General features: G+C 45.8%; 1 long non-coding RNA gene across 1 annotated transcript; it reads right to left on the bottom strand.

Moving 5' to 3' along the window:
* Positions 1-504: 504 nt before the first annotated feature.
* LOC142729712 (uncharacterized) lies at positions 505-7116 on the bottom strand. Its single transcript, XR_012878449.1, has 3 exons — positions 7029-7116; positions 2715-2899; positions 505-2642 (listed from the first exon to the last, which is right to left on the bottom strand). It is a non-coding gene; the product is annotated as an uncharacterized LOC142729712 (long non-coding RNA).
* Between the last annotated feature and the right edge of the window lie 18483 nt (positions 7117-25599).

Genomic DNA, 25599 nt, shown 5'->3' on the forward strand with positions numbered 1-25599 from the left:
AATTTCCACAACTGAACTCTGTGCGGATATTCCACAGCATTTACAGTAGCAGCAAAGTGAATAAGAGAATCTCATGCCCGCGCTGCGGAAAACAAAACCGCAGAAAAGTCACGCAAAAGTGTTCTGCGGTGCGTTTCTCATGCTGCGTGTTGTGCAGAGATCCTGCGTGTTTGGCCCATAGACTTCAATAGGGAGCAGAAATTCTGCAACAGATTTATGTTGTTGCGGTTTTTACAGCATTTGCGCAGCGGAAACACGCAGGTGCACATATACTTTGCTATAACCAATGTTTAAAACGAAATCCGCAGGTAAAACACAGCATTACCGCAGCAAAATGAGCCGAAGAAACACGTTATTTGGTGGGGATTTCTGTCACACATTCACCAGCGTTTTTATTGAGATTCTGCTGCAGATTTTCTGTTTCAGAAAATCTGCAGCGTATCCGGTGTGTGGGAACATACCCATAAAGTTTTTAGTAATACACCAAAAAAAAAAAAGACCCTCATCCTCTAAAGTGATATAAAAAAAATAAAATCAACATAATTGATGGACTTGTCCGTATAAGTCTGATCTAAAATAACGTTATTTAACCTGCAGGGTAAATGCCATATTTAAAAAAGAACGAGAAAAAAAAAACACCAGAATTGCTGGTTTTTGGGTACCTTAAATCCTTAAAAAAATGTAATAAAAAGTGATCAAAAAGTACCCAAAATGGTGCTAATAACAAACTAGGTTTTTTTCTATACAATCCTATTGTAATGTCGGGGTAGGGAGAAGACAGGTGAGCCCTAATCTACCCGCCACTCAGTCCCTGACTACTTGCACGGTCCGTCCTAGGCGGCGGGGTACAACTGGGCGACGGTCCCTACGCTCAATATGTGCATGACAGACAAACAGACAAGGGTACACAGAAGCTAAGGGAAATGGGGCAGTTGCCCACGGCAACACCGTGAGCAACAAGAGTAGTGAACGAGACGAGTCAAACCAGGAGTGTACGAGGTACCAAACGCAGAGCAGGAGAATGGTCAGTCAAGCCAGGGTCATATGAAGCAGAGGTGAATAGTTATAGCAGGAACAGTAGAGCCAGGAAACCAGAGAGAATCACAGGCAAAGACAAGCAGGAAATGAAGGTATACATAGACCGAGGGCGGGAGCTAGAACTGTCTGGCCAGGCTGTGATTGGTTCTCCCACTCCTCAGCCTACCAGCCTGAGTGGTAACAGATCGAGTCACTCTATCAGACCTAGGAGCAGGTGCAGACTGATTAACCACGGGCGTCGACACAGAAGCGGTGTCTGGCAGATCCTTTACAGTACCCCCCCTTTTATGAGGGGCCACTGGACCCTTCCTAGGTGGACCTGGCTTATTGGGGAACCGAAGATGGAGCCTCCTGAGCAATACACCAGCGTGAACATCCCGGGCGGGTACCCAAGTCCTCTCCTCAGGCCTGTATCCTCTCCAATAGACCAGGTACTGGAGGGAGCCTTGGACCAACCTGCTATCCACAATCTTGGCCACCTCGAATTCTACCCCTTCAGGGGTGAGAACAGGGACCGGAGGTTTCCTCGAGGTAACCAAGGACGGGGAGCAGCGTTTCAGGAGGGAGGCATAAAACACGTTGTGTATTCGAAAAGACGGGGGTAACTCCAGCCGGAAGGAGACAGGGTTAAGGACCTCAATGACCTTGTACGGCCCTATATACCGGGGAGAAAATTTTTTAGACAGAACTTTAAGGCGCACATTTTTTGAAGACAGCCACACCAGATCCCCGACCACAAACAAAGGGTTAGCAGAACGTCTTCTATCTGCCTGAGTCTTTTGTATGCCCTGGGACGCCTCTAGGTTCTTCTGAACCTGGGCCCAGACTGTGCACAGTTCCCGATGAACGACCTCTACCTCGGGATTGTTGGAACTACCAAGAGAATCAAAATGAACAGGAAGTTCTTAGTAAACATTTTGATCGTATAAGCCAACCTGCCTCCTCATGGCGACTTCTTTTAAGTGGGTCCCTAATCTATTAGGTGGCGCACCACATGGCAACCAGTGCCACCGCAACACCCCGCCTGCAGAGGGAGCAACACAGTCCCCAGGCTAAGACACCTTATGTTGTAGCCCACAGATCAGTCCATAGTAATGCATCCAAAGGATAACTGAATGCAACCACCACCAGGTAACTCAGTCCAGGTATAGAACAGGTGAATGATAGGTCATTAACCCCTTAATGAACAGCCTATTTTCGGTTTTTTTAATTTTCGTTTTTACCTCCCACCATTCCAAAAATCATAACTTTTATAATGCGTGTCCACCGCGGACTGTTTAGGAAGGTGGAAGCAGCATTAGGGGGGCAGTCAAAATGCTAGGGGGCGCTATCATTGTATTAAAATAAATATCTATGCACCAGAGAAGATTTGTTACAGCATTTATATTTACAAATCAATTATGATGACGTGATCTTTTGCTTTTTCTATAATATTGTCCGTAGGATAAAAAGATAAGAGAAAGGACATATACATGAGTCCCGGATTATTTTACCTCCCCGGTAAGAAGGTAGATTATCTCCAGGGTGACGTTCAGTATCTTCTCCGTTATGTGTCCCTTATCCATCACAAAGAACAATGACGTGTAGATGGTTCCGAATGAGATCTACAAATAAAGAGATGATAACTAGATGATATAATTATGAAATGTTAAAGGGACACTCCGGCCAAAACTGACCTCTCCCATGTGCTGCATTCTGGTATTCCATGTGTCGGTCTCTCCCCTGTTCTTTATCTCTATATATCAGACCGGGACGGTTGCTTAGCAGCAGTGTGAATCCGGCTCGGTGACTACTTTCTCTACTTGGGTCTCCGGAGATCTATGTGTCACCCATCACAGGCTTCAGCAGTTCCTGTACCGCACTAGTTATACACAGGGGGAAACAGAAACTTCTATCATCAACTGAAACTGATACTTAGACAGGTTCCTGTCACACTGGTGTAGCAGAATATAGTGCAGCCTCCCTGTCTGTATACTGATGGTTTCTCAGCTTATTTAGAAGAATATAGAGAGAATAATAATCACAGTGTCCCCCAGCATAAAGAAATTATATGGTCTTTAGCTGGTCATGTGATTGATAGCAAAGCAGAGAGGAAGAGAAAGCTGGGGAAATCTAAGAATCAAGACGGAGGCTTCTTTTAAAGCACGGACAAGGCAGGCGTTCAAAAAGTAAGTACAGTATACATAAAAGAAGTGTAGAGTGATATATACAGTCAGGTGGGGGTGCAGACATGGAAAGTTGTGCTTCCACTGGAGCTCTTCTTTAATTTTTAGTTCTGTGTCTCTTGGCAGTAAGGAGAAAATACAGCATGTGGGAGGTGAGAGACAATACTATATGGATAAAAGTACGTGAACACCCCCCCTAATTATTGAGCTTCACGCATTGAGCTGTTTCAGCTTCACGCATTGCAAACAGGTGCATAAATCAAGCCCACAGCCATGCACTCTCCAGAGAAACATTGCTAGTAGTATGGGTCGTACTGAAGAGCTCAGTGGCTTTAAACGTGGCGCAGAACAAGAACTGTGTGTCAGGAGCTTCATGAAATGGATTTCCTTAGATCCCCCTGCACAATGCCAGGAGTCAGCTGGAGAGGTGTAAAGCACGTCGTTCTCTAGAGTGATGACGTCTTGTTATCTGGTAGTCTGATGGGTGAATCTGGGCCTCTGAACGTTACCTACAGTAATACATAGTGTCTACTGGGGAAGGACCTTTCCTGTCCCAGCATGACTGCGCCCCTGTAAGCAAGGTCCATAAAGACATGGTTTGATGAGTTTGTTGTGTAGTGACTCGTGTGGCCTGCACAAAGGACCATCCAACACCTTTGGGATGAATTATAACACGGGTTGCAAGCAAAACCTACTCATCCAATATCAGTGCTTGTCTGTGGGAATTTGTGCCCATTCAGCCAAAAAAAGCATCTGTGAAGTCACACTCCAAAATCTTGTGGCAAGCCTTCCCAGAAGAGTAGAGACTGTTAAAGCCGCAAGAGGGCAATGATCGAGAGCGAGGGTTCATATGGCAGTAAAACTTCTACCGATCGCAAAATGATGGCATAACCCAACGACAGACTTTGTGTGATGAGAATATTCCGTTACTTCTTCAGTGGAGATCCGCACAGTAACAGCCAATATCCTATGGCCTTCCTCTATCTATCAGAAGTTTAGTCCAGATGGGCCTGAGCTGTCTATACGTGTCTGCAGGAACATGATCAAAAGATGGTCTCTTGGTTATGGCCATGTCAACTTCCAGCAGACGGTGAGTAATGGTCATTACATTGTGATATGTACCCGGTAATGTAATAAGTGGTGAAATATGACACCCGGACCCCACACCTATCAGCTGTTCGGGCTGCCTCCGGGCACCGGATGTTATGCTGGGCATGCGGTGCTTCATACACTGTATAGCGGCCGTGCTGCAGAACTGCAGCTCTAGTCACATTCACGGCCGCTATACTGTGAGCCATCTGCTTCCGGAACGGACCCCCATCAATGATATACCGATGACCTATCCTATAGAAAGGTCATCAGTATGAAAAACCGCCCCCTGCCCGGACAACCCCTTTAATTCTGGAGCACTGAACTCTCTTTAGCCATGGGAACCTTCCAGTATTACACTTGAAGATCCCTGACCAAAAATGGAGCCAACTCAGCGTTCTGTAAACAAGTCAACTTTATTACCAATGCTGTGGCCAGGTTGTTTCCTTCAAGAAGGACCCCCTGACGCCACTGTCCATATATGGACATTGACGTCAGGGATCTCCTCCTGGAGCGGAATCCCTGGCCAGAGTTGGCAAGGGGATTCCACTCAAGGAGTAGACACTGACGTCACTGTCCATATATGGATAGTGGCGTCAGGGGGCCCTTCTTGAGGCAATCCCCGGCCACAGCATTGGTAATGCTGCGGCCGGGGATTCCGTTTAGGGAGTAACCCCTGACGCCACTGTCCATATATGCTAGAGGGAGCTTGAGTGGCGCTATCTACAGGAGAAGGGGTAGCGCTATATGTATCCGGTGCTATCTACAGGGGGGCGCTGTGTGGCACAATCTACAGTGGGCGCTGTGTGGCGTTATCTACAGGGGGGTGTGGCATTATATACAGAGGGGGTGTGGCATTTTCAGACCCTAGACAACCTTTTTGGTGGACCATTGTGGTAAAAACTGATGTTAAAAACGGATGACAACTAACGACAACTGATGGTTTTGTAGTAAAAATTGTGAAAAATTCTGATGCAACTGATACATTTTTGAATCGGTTTTTGCATCAGTTGTAATCACTTGAGACAAAAAAACTGATGATGATGCAATTGATATATTCAAACAATGTAACAGTGGCCATCAGCTGTTAATCAACTGTTATGGGGAACTTTGACTGTTGCTGTTATGTGGGCACTGTGACTGTCACTTTCCTGGGGGAGAGTCGGTTGTCCCTGTTATGGAGGACTTTGACAGTTACAGTGCCCACATAACAGCAACAGTCAAAGTCCTCCATAACAGGGACAACCAACTCTCCCCCAGAACAGTGACAGCCATAGTGCTCCCATAACAGTAACAGTCACAGTGCCCACATAACAGCAACAGTCAATGTTATGGGAGCACTTTGGCTGTCACTGTTCTGGTAGAAAGGTGGCTGTCACTGTTCTGGGGGCCCTTGACTGTTGCTGTCATGTGGGCACTGTGACCGTCACTGTAAGGGTATGTGCACACGACCTATTTTCAGACGTAATGGAGGCGTTTTATGCCTCAAATTACGGCTGAAAAGACGGCTCCAATACGTCGGCAAACATCTGCCCATTGCCTGCAATGGGTTATACGATGTTCTGTTCCCACGAGGTGTCATTTTACACGTTTTTTTACGTGGTAAAAATAGGCCGTGAAAAAGAAGTGCAGGTCACTTCTTGGGACGTTTTTGGAGCCGTTTTTCATTGACTCTAGCGAAAAAAGCTCCAAAAACGGCCGTAAAAAACGCAGCGAAAATTGCGAGCGGCTTCAAGAACGTCTGAAAATCAGGAGCGGTTTTCAAGGGGAAACAGCTCCTGATTTTCAGACGTTTTTTAAGCCACTCGTATTTTTCGCGGTGTTTTTGCGGCGTTTTTGTGGCCGTTTTTGGAGCTGTTTTCAATAGAGTCAATGAAAAGCGGCTCCAAAAACGTCCCAAGAAGTGACCTGCACTTCTTTTGACGAGCCGTCATTTTACGCGCCGTATTTTGACAGCGACGCGTAAAATTGCACCTTGTCTGAACAGAACATCGTAAAACCCATTGCAAGCAACGGGCAGATGTTTGTAGGCGTAATGGAGACGGTTTTTCAGGCGTAAGAGTTTTTTGCAGGCGGAATTTCTGCTTCTAAATTCCGTTTGGAAGTTTGAGGCAGATTTTCCTCTCCCTGCATACCGCGGGCATAAAACGCTGCGAAATACGCTTTCTCTGCCTCCCATTGAAGTCAATGGGAGGTCAGAGGCGTAAACGCCCGAAAATAGGGCATGTCGCTTCTTTTTCCCGCGAGGCGGTTTTACCGCTGGCGGGAAAAAGACGCCTCCGCCTCCCATTGAAATCAATGGGAGGCACTTTCGAACTGTTTTTGATGAGTTTTTTGGAGCGGTTTCCGCGTCTAAAAACTCGGAAAAAAAATTACACCTGTGAATTACGTCTGAAAATAGGTCGTGTGAACATACCCTTATGGCTACACTGGTGTTAACACGGTTACATAGGAGAGGGGGGTGTCACAGGGTCTCTGAAAAAAGATCAAATATCTGTTTTATATCTCCAAAAAGTGTGAGGTTTGATTCTGGAACATGTAAATGGTAATAATATAATAATGTTATGTCATATCGCCACCTGGTGGCCATAGTACAGATTGCGTTCATCATCCGCCTGATTAGCATTTTAGTAAAAATCTCACATACAAAGAAGCTGAATATGTTTATACTACGCGCATCATGCGTCACACACTGACACCTAATAAACGGACAGGAAAGATTCTGACTGTAAATACCTGAATGATCGCCTCGCTTCACCCAGAAGTCATAAACGTCACTTCCTGTTTGTGTGTTCCAGACATTTTTCTTCCGGGTACTCAGATGGCCTACCAAGACAGTTGCCACAGTGACCACACGAGGCCGCTGTTGCTACTGCACATCTTTTGTGCTGTCTGCATCATATAAAACTAGGTCTATAAATTCCCTGCAGTATTGCTATATTATTCATTAAAATATACAATATCGGAATAATTTGAAAGTAAAAAGTTCCCTGCGGTGACCACACGATGGCGCGCTGCTGCTCCTTGTATCACTAGGCTACCTGCATTACATTGAATTTAGTGAGCATTTCACAGCATTGACCACACGATGGCGCTGCTGCTCAGCGTATCACTAGGCTGCCTGCACTACATTGAATTTAGTGAGCATTTCTCAGCATTGACCACACGATGGCGCTGCTACTCAGCGTATCCCTAAGGCTGCATGAATTACATTGAATATAGTGTGCATTTCCCAGCATTGACCACAAGATGACGATGCTGCACAGTGTATCACTAGGCTGCCTGTATTACATTCAATTTAGTGAGATTTCTCAGCATTGACCACACGATGGCGTTGCTGCTTAGCGTATGACTAAGGCTGTCTGAATTACATTGAATTTAGTGAGCTTTTCCCAGCATTGACCCCACGATGGCGCTGCTGCAGAGCGCATCACCAGGCTACCTGCATTACAATGAATTTAGTGATCATTTCCCAGCATTGACCACACGATGGCGCTATTGCGACGTATAGCCAATGCAGCCTTCCATAAGTAATAAGGTCGTAAAATATAGTCAGTAGTTTCCCAGCGATGACCACATAATGGCGCTATTACTTCATCCATGAAAGTAAACAGTTCCCCGCGGTGACCACACCGTGGCACTCGACATTATATTTTGTATGTTTTTTCCTGCAGCGCATCATCTATAGAGGCTGTTCCACTTGCATTATATAACTAGACGAGACACTAAAGTCTGCTCAGGGGCGTAACTAGGAAAGACTGGGCCCGATAGCAAACTCTTGGCCGCCCCCCCCCTCGGGTGCCACAAGCAGCCCCCCCTTATAAATAGTGCCCCCTGTAGAACGTGCCATACAGCCCCCCTGTAGACAGTGCTATATAGCCCCTCCTATAGACAGTGTCACCCCATTTGTAGATAGCACCCCCACCTTCCCCTTGTAGAATGCCATAAACCCCCCACTGTACATAGTGCCACACAGCCCCCCTTAGTAGAAAGTGCAGCACACCACCCCCCTTAGTGGATAGTGCCAAACACAGACACCTGTAGATAGAGCCACAGCCCTCCCCTTGTAAATAGTGCCACACAGCCCCCCTTGTGTATAGTGCCACACAGCCCCCTTTGTGTATAGTGCCACACAGCTCTCCCCCTTGTGTATAGTGCCACACAGCTCTCCCCTTAAGTATAGTGCCACACAGCCCCCTTTGTGTATAGTGCCACACAGCTCTCCCCCTTGTGTATAGTGCCACACAGCTCTCCCCCTTGTGTATAGTGCCACACAGCCCCCTTTGTGTATAGTGCCACACAGCTCCCCCTTGTGTATAGTGCCACACAGCTCTCCCCCTTGTGTATAGTGCCACACAGCCCCCTTTGTGTATAGTGCGACACAGCTCCCCCTTGTGTATAGTGCCACACAGCTCTCCCCCTTGTGTATAGTGCCACACAGCTCCCCCTTGTGTATAGTGCCACACAGCTCTCCCCCTTGTGTATAGTGCCACACAGCCCCCTTTGTGTATAGTGCCACACAGCTCCCCCTTGTGTATAGTGCCACACAGCCCCCTTTTTGTATAGTGCCACACAGCTCTCCCCCTTGTGTATAGTGCCACACAGCCCCCTTTGTGTATAGTGCCACACAGCTCTCCCCCTTGTGTATAGTGCCACACAGCTCTCCCCCTTGTGTATAGTGCCACACAGCTCTCCCCCTTGTGTATAGTGCCACACAGCTCTCCCCCTTGTGTATAGTGCCACACAGCTCTCCCCCTTGTGTATAGTGCCAGAAGGCAATGGCACATCCGAGAAAGTTGTATCAGCCAGGGAGATGTCACTCAAACATGGAAAGGTGGGTTTGGAGGCAGGACTATGTGACTCGTGAGGATATCGGCACCGCCCCATGACCCTCTAATGAGTAATTAGCATATAGTGTGCGTCATTTTAAAAGTGGATTTTAAGGATTTTGCTGCATCTGAAAAAAACATACAGCGGAATATTGTCAGATCATGTATTACCGCATGGCGACGGTTCAAGGGGTTAAAACTACCAGACAGGTTCCCATGAAATATACAATGAATTGAGAAAAGAGAAACCAGAGACTGCTCGTCCAATAACCAGGCAATTACACCCAGCACTCCACTATATACACCCAGCACGCCACTATATACACCCAGCGCTCCGCCATATACACCCAGCGCTCCGCCATATACACCCAGCGCTCCGCCATATACACCCAGCGCTCCGCCATATACACCCAGCGCTCCGCCATATACACCCAGCACTCCGCCATATACACCCAGCACTCCGCCATATACACCCAGCACTCCGCCATATACACCCAGCACTCCACTATATACACCCAGCACTCCACTATATACACCCAGCACTCCACTATATACACCCAGCACTCCACCATATACACCCAGCACTCCACCACATACACCCAGCACTCCACCCTATACACCCAGCACTCCACCCTATACACCCAGCACTCCACCATATACACCCAGCACTCCACCATATACACCCAGCACTCCACCATATACACCCAGCACTCCACTATATACACCCAGCACTCCATTATATACACCCAGCTCTCCACTATATACACCCAGCACTCCACTATATACACCCAGCACTCCACCATATACACCCAGCACTCCACCATATACACCCAGCACTCCACCATATACACCCAGCACTCCACCATATACACTCAGCACTCCACCATATACACCCAGCACTCCACCATATACACCCAGCACTCCACCATATACACCCAGCACTCCACCATATACACCCAGCACTCCACCATATACACCCAGCACTCCACCATATACACCCAGCACTCCACCACATACACCCAGCACTCCACTACATACACCCAGCACTCCACTATATACACCCAGCAATCCACCATATACACCCAGCACTCCATTATATACACCCAGCTCTCCACTATATACACCCAGCTCTCCACTATATACACCCAGCACTCCACTATATACACCCAGCACTCCACCATATACACCCAGCACTCCACCATATACACCCAGCACTCCACCATATACACCCAGCACTCCACCATATACACCCAGCACTCCACCATATACACCCAGCACTCCACCATATACACCCAGCACTCCACCATATACACCCAGCACTCCACCATATACACCCAGCACTCCATTATATACACCCAGCACTACACTATATACACCCAGCACTCCACTATATACACCCAGCACTCCACTATACACACCCAGCACTCCACTATACACACCCAGCACTCCATTATATACACCCAGCACTACACTATATACACCCAGCACTACACTATATACACCCAGCACTCCACTATATACACCCAGCACTCCACTATACACACCCAGCACTCCACCATATACACCCAGCACTCCACTATACACACCCAGCACTCCACTATACACACCCAGCACTCCACTATATACACCCAGCACTCCATTATATACACCCAGCACTCCACTATATACACCCAGCACTCCACTATATACACCCAGCACTCCACTATATACACCCAGCACTCCACTATATACACCCAGCACTCCACTATATACACCCAGCACTCCACTATATACACCCAGCACTCCACTATATACACCCAGCTCTCCACTATATACACCCAGCTCTCCACTATATACACCCAGCTCTCCACTATATACACCCAGCACTCCACTATATACACCCAGCACTCCACTATATACACCCAGCACTCCACTATATACACCCAGCAATACACTATATACACCCAGCAATACACTATATACACCCAGCAATACACTATATACACCCAGCAATACACTATATACACCCAGCGCTCCACTATATACACCCAGCGCTCCACTATATACACCCAGCGCTCCACTATATACACCCAGCGCTCCACCATATACACCCAGCGCTCCACCATATACACCCAGCGCTCCACCATATACACCCAGCGCTCCACCATATACACCCAGCGCTCCACCATATACACCCAGCGCTCCACCATATACACCCAGCGCTCCACCATATACACCCAGCGCTCCACTATATACACCCAGCACTCCACTATATACACCCAGCACTCCACTATATACACCCAGCACTCCACTATATACACCCAGCACTCCACTATATACACCGAGTAATACACCATATACACCCAGCACTCCACTATATACACCCAGCACTCCACTATATACACCCAGCACTCCACTATATACACCCAGCACTCCACTATATACACCCAGCAATACACCATATACACCCAGCAATACACTATATACACCCAGAACTCCACCATATACACCCAGCACTATACTACATACACCCAGCACTCCACTATATACACCCAGCAATACACTATATACACCCAGCAATACACTATATACACCCAGCTCTCCACTATATACACCCAGCGCTCCACTATATACACCCAGAGCTACACTATATACATCCAGCGCTCCACTATATACACCCAGCGCTCCACTATATACACCCAGCGCTACACTATATACACCCAGCGCTCCGATATATACACCCAGCAATACACTATATACACCCAGCCCTGAACTATATACACCCAGCTCTCCACTATATACACCCAGCTCTCCACCATATACACCCAGCACTCCACTATATACACCCAGCACTGCACTATATACACCCAGCTCTACACTATATACACCCAGCTCTACACTATATACACCCAGCACTCCACTATATACACCCAGCACTCCACTATATACACCCAGCACTCCACTATATACACCCAGCACTCCACTATATACACCCAGCACTCCACTATATACACCCAGCACTCCACTATATACACCCAGCACTCCACTATATACACCCAGCACTCCACTATATACACCCAGCACTCCACTATATACACCCAGCACTCCACTATATACACCCAGCACTCCACCATATACACCCAGCACTCCACTATATACACCCAGCACTCCACCATATACACCCAGCACTCCACCATATACACCCAGCACTCCACCATATACACCCAGCACTCCACCATATACACCCAGCACTCCACCATATACACCCAGCACTCCACCATATACACCCAGCACTGCACCATATACACCCAGCACTCCACTATATACACCCAGCACTCCACTATATACACCCAGCACTCCACTATATACACCCAGCACTCCACTATATACACCCAGCACTCCACTATATACACCCAGCACTCCACTATATACACCCAGCACTCCACTATATACACCCAGCAATACACCATATACACCCAGCTCTCAACTATATACACCCAGCAATACACTATATACAACCAGCAATATACCATATACACCCAGCACTCCACTATATACACCCAGCAATATACTATATACACCCAGCACTCCACTATATACACCCAGCACTCCACTATATACACCCAGCACTCCACTATATACACCCAGCACTCCACTATATACACCCAGCACTCCACTATATACACCCAGCACTCCACTATATACACCCAGCACTCCACTATATACACCCAGCACTCCACTATATACACCCAGCAATACACTATATACACCCAGCAATACACTATATACACCCAGCTCTCCACTATATATACCCAGCTCTCCACTATATACACCCAGCAATATACCATATACAACCAGCACTCCACTATATACACCCAGCACTCCACTATATACACCCAGCACTCCACTATATACACCCAGCACTCCACTATATACACCCAGCACTCCACTATATACACCCAGCACTCCACTATATACACCCAGCACTCCACTATATACACCCAGCACTCCACTATATACACCCAGCACTCCACTATATACACCCAGCACTCCACTATATACAACCAGCACTCCACTATATACACCCAGCACTCCACTATATACACCCAGCACTCCACTATATACACCCAGCACTCCACTATATACACCCAGCACTCCACTATATACACCCAGCACTCCACTATATACACCCAGCACTCCACTATATACACCCAGCACTCCACTATATACACCCAGCACTCCACTATATACACCCAGCACTCCACTATATACACCCAGCTCTCCACCATATACACCCAGCACTCCACCATATACACCCAGCACTCCACCATATACACCCAGCACTCCACTATATACACCCAGCACTCCACTATATACACCCAGCACTCCACTATATACACCCAGCACTCCACTATATACACCCAGCACTCCACTATATACACCCAGCACTCGACTATATACACCCAGCACTCGACTATATACACCCAGCACTCCACTATATACACCCAGCAATACACTATATACACCCAGCAATATACCATATACACCCAGCTCTCAACTATATACACCCAGCAATATACTATATACACCCAGCACTCCACTATATACACCCAGCACTCCACTATATACACCCAGCACTCCACTATATACACCCAGCACTCCACTATATACACCCAGCACTCCACTATATACACCCAGCACTCCACTATATACACCCAGCACTCCACTATATATACCCAGCTCTCCACTATATATACCCAGCTCTCCACTATATACACCCAGCAATATACCATATACACCCAGCACTCCACTATATACAACCAGCACTCCACTATATACACCCAGCACTCCACTATATACACCCAGCACTCCACTATATACACCCAGCACTCCACTATATACACCCAGCACTCCACTATATACACCCAGCACTCCACTATATACACCCAGCACTCCACTATATACACCCAGCACTCCACTATATACATCCAGCACTCCACTATATACACCCAGCACTCCACTATATACACCCAGCACTCCAATATACACACCCAGCAATACACTATATACACCCAGCAATACACCATATACACCCAGCAATACACCATATACACCCAGCACTCCAATATATACATTCAGCAATACACCATATACACCCAGCAATATACCATATACACCCAGCAATACACTATATACACCCAGCACTCCACTATATACACCCAGCAATACACTATATACACCCAGCCCTCCACTATATACACCCAGCTCACCACTATATACACCCAGCTCTCCCCCATATACACCCAGCACTCCACTATATACACCCAGCACTCCACTATATACACCCAGCACTCCACTATATACACCCAGCACTCCACTATATACACCCAGCACTCCACTATATACACCCAGCACTCCACTATATACACCCAGCACTCCACTATATACACCCAGCACTCCACTATATACACCCAGCACTCCACTATATACACCCAGCACTACACTATATACACCCAGCACTACACTATATACACCCAGCTCTCCACTATATACACCCAGCAATATACTTTATACACCCAGCACTCCACTATATATACCCAGCACTCCACCATATACACCCAGCTCTCCACTATATACACCCAGCTCTCCACTATATACACCCAGCACTCCACCATATACACCCAGCTCTCCACTATATACACCCAGCACTCCACTATATACACACAGCACTACACTGTATACACCGAGCAAAACACTATATACACCCATCACTCCACTATATACACCCATCAATATACCATATACAACCAGCACTCCAATATATACACCCAGCAATATACTATATACAACCAGCACTCCACTATATACACCTATCAATATACCATATATACCCAGCGCTCCACTATATACACCCAGCAATATACCATATACACCCAGCGCTCCACTATATACACCCAGCAATGCACTATATACACCCAGCACTCCACTATATACACCCAGCACTCCACTATATACACCCAGCACTCCACTATATACACCCAGGACTCCACTATATACACCCAGCACTCCACTATATACACCCAGCACTCCACTATATACACCCAGCACTCCACTATATACACCCAGCACTCCACTATATACACCCAGCTCTCCACTATATATACCCAGCTCTCCACTATATACACCGAGTAATACACCATATACACCCAGCACTCCACTATATACACCCAGCACTCCACTATATACACCCAGCACTCCACTATATACACCCAGCAATACACCATATACACCCAGCAATACACCATATACACCCAGCAATACACTATATACACCCAGCAATACACTATATACACCCAGCAATACACTATATACACCCAGCACTCCACTATATACACCGAGTAATACACCATATACACCCAGCACTCCACTATATACACCCAGTACTACACTATATACACCCAGCAATACACTATATACACCCAGCAATACACTATATACACCCAGCAATACACTATATACACCCAGCTCTCCACTATATACACCCAGCACTCCACTATATACACCCAGCACTCCACTATATACACCCAGCAATACACTATATACACCCAGCACTCCACTATATACACCCAGCACTCCACTATATACACCCAGCACTCCACTATATACACCCAGCACTCCACTATATACACCCAGCACTCCACTATATACACCCAGCACTCCACTATATACACCCAGCACTCCACTATATACACCCAGCACTCCACTATATACACCCAGCACTCCACTATATACACCCAGCAATATACCATATACACCCAGCACTCAACTATATACAACCAGCGCTCCACTATATACACCCATCAATATACCATATACACCCAGCACTCCACTATATACACCCAGCAATACACCATATACACCCAGCAATACACCATATACACCCAGCTCTCCACTATATACACCCAGCTCTCCACTATATACACCCAGCACTACACTATATACACCCATCAATATACCATATACACCCAGCACTCCACTATATACACCCAGCAATACACCATATACACCCAGCTCTCCACTATATACACCCAGCTCTCCACTATATACACCCAGCTCTCCACTATATACACCCAGCACTCCACTATATACACCCAGCACTCCACTATATACACCCAGCACTCCACTATATACACCCAGCACTCCACTATATACACCCAGCACTCCACTATATACACCCAGCACTCCACTATATACACCCAGCACTCCACTATATACACCCAGCAATATACCATATACACCCAGCACTCCACTATATACAACCAGCGCTCCACTATATACACCCATCAATATACCATATACACCCAGCACTCCACTATATACACCCAGCAATACACCATATACACCCAGCTCTCCACCATATACATCCAGCTCTCCACTATATACACCCAGCTCTCCACTATATACACCCAGCTCTCCACTATATACACCCAGCTCTCCACTATATACACCTATCACTCCACTATATACATCCAGAAATATACCATATACAACCAGCACTCCACTATATACACCCAGCAATATACTATATACACCCAGCACTCCACTATATACACCCAGCTCTCCACTATATACACCCAGCACTCCACTATATACACCCAGCACTCCACTATATACCCCCAGCACTCCACTATATACCCCCAGCACTCCACTATATACCCCCAGCACTCCACCATATACACCCAGCACTCCACTATATACCCAGCGCTCCACTATATACACCCAGCTCTCCACTATATACCCAGCGCTCCACTATATACCCCCAGCAATTATGTCCCTATTCCTTCATATTACCGGCTTTATGTCCCTGTTCCTTCATATTACCGGCTTTATGCCCCTGTTCCCTCATATTACCGGCATTATGTCCCTGTTCCCTCATATTACTGGCATAATGTCCCTGTTCCCTCATATTACTGGCATTATGTCCCTGTCCTCTCATATTACTGTCATTATGTCCCTGTCCTCTCATATTACCGGCATAATGTCCCTGTTCCCTCATATTACTGGCATTATGTCCCTGTCCTCTCATATTAATGTCATTATGTCCCTGTCCTCTCATATTACCGGCATAATGTCCCTGTTGCCTCATATTACCGGCATAATGTCCCTGTTCCCTCATATTACCAGCATAATGTCCCTGTTCCGTCATATTACTGGCATTATGTCCCTGTTCCCTCATATTACCGGCATAATGTCCCTGTTCCCTCATATTACCGGCATAATGTCCCTGTTCCCTCATATTACTGGCATTATGTCCCTGTTCCTTCATATTACCGGCATAATGTCCCTGTTCCCTCATATTACTGGCATTATGTCCCTATTCCTTCATATTACCGGCTTTATGTCCCTGTTCCTTCATATTACCGGCTTTATGCCCCTGTTCCCTCATATTACCGGCATTATGTCCCTGTTCCCTCATATTACTGGCATAATGTCCCTGTTCCCTCATATTACTGGCATTATGTCCCTGTCCTCTCATATTACTGTCATTATGTCCCTGTCCTCTCATATTACCGGCATAATGTCCCTGTTCCCTCATATTACTGGCATTATGTCCCTGTCCTCTCATATTAATGTCATTATGTCCCTGTCCTCTCATATTACCGGCATAATGTCCCTGTTGCCTCATATTACCGGCATAATGTCCCTGTTCCCTCATATTACCAGCATAATGTCCCTGTTCCGTCATATTACTGGCATTATGTCCCTGTTCCCTCATATTACCGGCATAATGTCCCTGTTCCCTCATATTACTGGCATTATGTCCCTGTTCCTTCATATTACCGGCATAATGTCCCTGTTCCCTCATAATCCCCGCATTATGTCCCGTGTAGGAGGGCACGTTGTCACGTTTGGTGCTCGCTAATTTAAACTGTGGAGTTTAAGGAATCTCCCTCTTCCTCACCTTTAACCCCAGCAAGGAGGAATTGATTTTCCCGTTTGGATTCCTAGGTTGCAGTCCCGAGAGTAATGACAAATTGGCAGCGGAGCGTTGCATAGGGATGTTAGTGGCAAGATCAGAGGCGCAGTCCGGAACAGAGCTAAGGGTCATCACTAAGAGAGCAATAAGGATATGACAAGACGAGGACGTAGTCACAGTACAGACCAGGGCTCAAAACCCGGAGTAGTGAAAGCCCGGAGTAGTGACAGCCCGGAGTAGTGAAAGCCCGGAGTAGTGAAAGCCCGGAGTAGTGACAACCCGGAGTAGTGACAAGCCGGAGTAGTGAAAGCCCGGAGTAGTGAAAGCCCGGAGTAGTGAAAACCCGGAGTAGTGAAAACCCGGAGTAGTGAAAGCCCGGAGTAGTGAAAACCCGGAGTAGTGAAAACCCGGAGTAGTGAAAGCCCAGAGTAGTGACAACCCGGAGTAGTGAAAGCCCGGAGTAGTGAAAGCCCGGAGTAGTGAAAGCCCGGAGTAGTGAAAGCCCGGAGTAGTGAAAGCCCGGAGTAGTGAAAGCCCGGAGTAGTGACAACCCGGAGTAGTGAAAGCCCGGAGTAGTGAAAGCCCGGAGTAGTGAAAACCCGGAGTAGTGAAAGCCCGGAGTAGTGAAAGCCCGGAGTAGTGAAAGCCCGGAGTAGTGAAAGCCCGGAGTAGTGAAAAGCCGGAGTAGTGACAACCCGGAGTAGTGAAAGCCCGGAGTAGTGAAAGCCCGGAGTAGTGACAACCCGGAGTAGTGACAGCCCGGAGTAGTGACAGCCCGGAGTAGTGAAAGCCCGGAGTAGTGAAAGCCCGCAGTAGTGAAAACCCGGAGTAGTGACAGCCCGGAGTAGTGAAAGCCCGGAGTAGAGCTACATGTACCAGACAAGAAATCAAAAGGAGCGAGAGAGAGGCAGAATACAGCAACAAGCTGATGATTGAAGTCCAAAACAACCAGTGAAACACAAGGAAGTGCCTTCATTTGCAGGTAAGGGATGGCAGGTTGGATCCCTCTTTAAATGGGCCGCTGGGCTTGTTTCAATGGCAACTTAATGTGGCTGGAAGCATGGAACTGTGGCCCCTAGCAGGAAGACATTGCTAGTGTGAGTTGGGTTGCTTGGCAACCTGCTGTAACTACAAATAGAAATCCAACACGAATCGGGACACATGAGTAACGACCCTCTGAGGTCCCCTCTAGGAAAGAGTTCTGGGAGACCTGACAGGATGCTTTGAGTAAGTTGTGGAGCCTGAACTTTCTTCAGATTGCAAGTTTTCTGATGAAATAAAGTAAGTTGTGGGTCAGAGCTAGCCGCGCTGTGTGATGGTCGCCTGATTCCAGAGCTCTTCACCAACATGCCGCAATCCTCCAGCTAAACGGGTAAAACCCGGCCACGAAGGGTGGAATCGGGGACAAACGGAGAACTACTGGGCCGCACAAAACCCAACCTAAAAATGGATACGTTCCTCAGAAGGGAAAACATTTTTTCTCACCGGACGAATCCCATTCTCCATCAGCAGACGACTCCGAGTGTACAGGAGCTGTCATTTCCAGACACAGTCCTGTCACATGTCAATCTCTAGAGCATTCTTTCATAGTATGACATGAAGCAGATAGACCAGAGGGTGATGGGACTGGAGGACATAATGCCTGTAATAAGAAGGAACAGGGACATAATGATTGTAAGATGAAGGAACAGGGACATAATGCCGGTAATATGAAGGAACAGGGACATAATGATTGTAAGATGAAGGAACAGGGACATAATGCCGGTAATATGAAGGAACAGGGACATAATGGCTGTAAGATGAATGAACAGGGACATAATGCCGGTAATATGAAGGAACAGGGACATAATGCCGGTAATATGAAGGAACAGGGACATAATGATTGTAAGATGAAGAAACAGGGACATAATGATTGTAAGATGAAGGAACAGGGACATAATGCCGGTAAGATGAAGGAACAGGGACATAATGATTGTAAGATGAAGGAACAGGGACATAATGCCTGTAATATGAAGGAACAGGGACATAATGCCGGTAATATGAAGGAACAGGGAAATAATGCCTGTAATATGAAGGAACAGGGACATAATGGCTGTAAGATGAATGAACAGGGACATAATGCCGGTAATATGAAGGAACAGGGACATAATGCCGGTAATATGAAGGAACAGGGACATAATGATTGTAAGATGAAGAAACAGGGACATAATGATTGTAAGATGAAGGAACAGGGACATAATGCCGGTAAGATGAAGGAACAGGGACATAATGATTGTAAGATGAAGGAACAGGGACATAATGCCTGTAATATGAAGGAACAGGGACATAATGATTGTAAGATGAAGGAACAGGGACATAATGATTGTAATATGGAGGAATAGGGACATAATGATTGTAAGATGAAGGAACAGGGACATAATGCCGGTAAGATGAAGGATCAGGGACATAATGATTGTAAGATGAAGGAACAGGGAAATAATGCCTGTAAGATGAAGGAGCAGGGACATAATGCCGGTAATAAGAAGGAACAGGGACATAATGCCTGTAAGATGAAGGAACAGGGACATAATGCCTGTAAGATGAAGGAACAGGGACATAATGCCGGTAATATGAAGGAACAGGGACATAATGCCTGTAAGATGAAGGAACAGGGACATAATGCCGGTAATATGAAGGAACAGGGACATAATGCCGGTAATATGAAGGAACAGGGACATAATGCCTGTAATAAGAAGGAACAGGGACATAATGCCGGTAATATGAAGGAACAGGGAAATAATGCCGGTAATATGAAGAAACAGGGACATAATGGCTGTAAGATGAATGAACAGGGACATAATGCTGGTAATATGAAGGAATAGGGACATAATGCCTGTAAGATGAAGGAACAGGGACATAATGCCGGTAAGATGAAGGAACAGGGACATAATGCCGGTAATAAGAAGGAACAGGTACAAAATGCCTGTAAGATGAGGGAACAGGGACATAATGCCGGTAATATGAACGAACAGGGACAAAATTCCTGTAAGATGAAGGAACAGGGACATGATGCCGGTAATATGAAGGAACAGGGACAAAATGCCTGTAAGATGAAGGAACAGGGACATAATGCCGGTAATAAGAAGGAACAGGGACATAATGCCGGTAATATGAAGGAACAGGGAAATAATGCCTGTATTAAGAAGGAACAGGGACATAATGGCTGTAAGATAAATGAACAGGGACATAATGCTGGTAATATGAAGGAATAGGGACATAATGCCTGTAAGATGAAGGAACAGGGACATAATGCCGGTAATAAGAAGGAACAGGTACAAAATGCCTGTAAGATGAGGGAACAGGGACATAATGCCGGTAATATGAAGGAACAGGGACAAAATTCCTGTAAGATGAAGGAACAGGGACATGATGCCGGTAATATGAAGGAACAGGGACATAATGCCTGTAATAAGAAGGAACAGGGACATAATGCCGGTAATATGAAGGAACAGGGAAATAATGCCTGTATTAAGAAGGAACAGGGACATAATGGCTGTAAGATAAATGAACAGGGACATAATGCTGGTAATATGAAGGAATAGGGACATAATGCCGGTAAGATGAAGGAACAGGGACATAATGCCGGTAATAAGAAGGAACAGGTACAAAATGCCTGTAAGATGAGGGAAGAGGGACATAATGACGGTAATATGAACGAACAGGGACAAAATTCTTGTAAGATGAAGGAACAGGGACATAATGCCGGTAATATGAAGGAATAGGGACATAATGCCTGTAATATGAAGGAACAGAAACATAATGGCTGTATGATGAGGAAACAGGGTCATAATGCCTGTAATATGAAGGAACAGGGACATAATGCCTGTAATAAGAAGGAACAGGGACAAAATGCCGGTAATATGAAGGAATAGGGACATAAAGCCTGTAATAAGAAGGAACAGGTACAAAATGCCTGTAATATTAAGGAACAGGGACATAATGCCTGTAAGATGAAGGAGCAGGGACATAATGCCGGTAATATGAAGGAATAGGGACGTAATGCCGGTAAGATGAGGGAGCAAGGACATAATGCCGGAAATATGAAGGAACAGGGACATAATGCCGGTAATATGAAGGAATAGAGACATAATGCCGGTAATATGAAGGAACAGGGACATAATGCCTGTAATAAGAAGGAACAGGGACATAATGCCTGTAATATGAAGGAACAGGGACATAATGCCTGTAATAAGAAGGAATAGGGACATAATGCCTGTAAGATGAAGGAATAGGGACATAATGCCTGTAAGATGAAGGAACAGGGACATAATGCCTGTAAGATGAAGGAATAGGGACATAATGCCGGTAATATGAAGGAACAGGGACATAATGCCGGTAATATGAAGGAACAGGGACATAATGCCTGTAATAAGAAGGAACAGGGACATAATGCCGGTAATATGAAGGAACAGGGAAATAATGCCTGTAATATGAAGGAACAGGGACATAATGGCTGTAAGATGAATGAACAGGGACATAATGCCGGTAATATGAAGGAATAGAGACATAATGCCGGTAATATGAAGGAACAGGGACATAATGCCGGTAATGTGAGGGAACCGGGACATAATGCCGGTAAGATGAAGGAACAGGGACATAATGCCGGTAATAAGAAGGAACAGGTACAAAATGCCTGTAAGATGAGGGAAGAGGGACATAATGACGGTAATATGAACGAACAGGGACAAAATTCTTGTAAGATGAAGGAACAGGGACATAATGCCGGTAATATGAAGGAACAGGGACATAATGCCTGTAATAAGAAGGAACAGGGACATAATGCCTGTAATATGAAGGAACAGGGACATAATGCCTGTAATAAGAAGGAATAGGGACATAATGCCTGTAAGATGAAGGAATAGGGACATAATGCCTGTAAGATGAAGGAACAGGGACATAATGCCTGTAAGATGAAGGAATAGGGACATAATGCCGGTAATATGAAGGAACAGGGACATAATGCCGGTAATATGAAGGAACAGGGACATAATGCCTGTAATAAGAAGGAACAGGGACATAATGCCGGTAATATGAAGGAACAGGGAAATAATGCCTGTAATATGAAGGAACAGGGACATAATGGCTGTAAGATGAATGAACAGGGACATAATGCCGGTAATATGAAGGAATAGAGACATAATGCCGGTAATATGAAGGAACAGGGACATAATGCCGGTAATGTGAGGGAACCGGGACATAATGCCTGTAATAAGAAGGAACAGGGACATAATGCCTGTAATAAGAAGGAACAGGGACATAATGCCTGTAAGATGAAGGAACAGGGACATAATGCCTGTAAGATGAAGGAATAGGGACATAATGCCGGTAATATGAAGGAACAGGGACATAATGCCTGTAATAAGAAGGAACAGGGACATAATGCCGGTAATATGAAGGAACAGGGACAAAATTCCTGTAAGATGAAGGAACAGGGACATGATGCCGGTAATATGAAGGAACAGGGACATAATGCCTGTAAGATGAAGGAACAGGGACATAATGCCGGTAATATGAAGGAACAGGGACATAATGCCTGTAAGATGAGGGAACAGGGACATAATGCCGGTAATATGAAGGAACAGGGACATAATGCCTGTAATAAGAAGGAACAGGTACAAAATGCCTGTAATATAAAGGAACAGGGACATAATGCCTGCAAGATGAAGGAACAGGGACATAATCCCAGTTACAGGGACATAATGCCTGTAATAAGAAGGAACAGGGACATAATGCCTGTAATATGAAGGAACAGGGAAATAATGCCTGTATTAAGAAGGAACAGGGACATAATGCCTGTAAGATGAAGGAACAGGGACATAATGCCGGTAAGATGAAGGAACAGGGACATAATGCCGGTAATAAGAAGGAACAGGTACAAAATGCCTGTAAGATGAGGGAACAGGGACATAATGCCGGTAATATGAACGAACAGGGACAAAATTCCTGTAAGATGAAGGAACAGGGACATGATGCCGGTAATAGGAAGGAACAGGGACATAATGCCTGTAAGATGAAGGAACAGGGACATAATGCCTGTAATATGAAGGAACAGGGACATAATGGCTGTATGATGAGGAAACAGGGTCATAATGCCTGTAATATGAAGGAACAGGGACATAATGCCTGTAATAAGAAGGAACAGGGACAAAATGCCGGTAATATGAAGGAATAGGGACATAAAGCCTGTAATAAGAAGGAACAGGTACAAAATGCCTGTAATATTAAGGAACAGGGACATAATGCCTGTAAGATGAAGGAGCAGGGACATAATGCCGGTAATATGAAGGAATAGGGACGTAATGCCGGTAAGATGAGGGAGCAAGGACATAATGCCGGAAATATGAAGGAACAGGGACATAATGCCTGTAAGATGGGGGAACAGGGACATAATGCCGGTAATATGAAGGAAGAGGGACATAATGCCGGTAATATGAAGGAACAAGGACATAATGCCAGTAATAAGAAGGAACAGGTACAAAATGCCTGTAATATGAAGGAACAGGGACATAATGCCTGCAAGATGAAGGAACAGGGACATAATCCCAGTAATATGAAGGAATAGGGACGTAATGCCGGTAAGATGAGGGAGCAGGGACATAATGCCGGTAATATGAAGGAACAGGGACATAATGCCTGTAAGATGAAGGAACAGGGACATAATGCCGGTAATATGAAGGAATAGGGACGTATTGCTGGTAAGATGAGGGAGCAGGGACATAATGCCGGTAATATGAAGGAACAGGGACATAATGCCTGTAAGTTGAGGGAACAGGGACATAATGCCGGTAATATGAAGGAATAGGTACGAAATGCCTGTAATATAAAGGAACAGGGACATAATGCCTGTAAGATGAAGGAACAGGGACATAATGCCGCTAATATGAAGGAATAGGGACATAATGCCTGTTATATGAAGAAACAGGGACATGATGCCTGTAAGATGAGGGAACAGGGACATAATGCCGGTAATAAGAAGGAACAGGGAAATAATGCCTGTAATAAGAAGGAACAGGGCCATAATGCCTGTAATAAGAAGGAACAGGGACATAATGCCTGTAATAAGAAGGAACAGGGACATAATGCCTGTAATATGAAGGAATAGGGACATAATGCCTGTAAGATGAAGGAACTGGGACATAATGCCTGTAAGATGAAGGAATAGGGACATAATGCCGGTAATATGAAGGAACAGGGACATAATGCCCGTAATAAGAAGGAACAGGGACAAAATGCCGGTAATATGAAGGAATAGGGACATAAAGCCTGTAATAAGAAGGAACAGGTACAAAATGCCTGTAATATAAAGGAACAGGGACATAATGCCTGTAAGATGAAGGAACAGGGACAAAATGCCGGTAATATGAAGGAATAGGGACACAATGCCGGTAATAAGAAGGAACAGGGAAATAATGCCTGTAATAAGAAGGAACAGGGACATAATGCCTGTAATAAGAAGGAACAGGGACATAATGCCTGTCATATG

The sequence above is a fragment of the Rhinoderma darwinii genome, unplaced genomic scaffold (assembly GCF_050947455.1).
Source record: "Rhinoderma darwinii isolate aRhiDar2 unplaced genomic scaffold, aRhiDar2.hap1 Scaffold_733, whole genome shotgun sequence".
Lineage (NCBI taxonomy): Eukaryota > Metazoa > Chordata > Amphibia > Anura > Rhinodermatidae > Rhinoderma > Rhinoderma darwinii.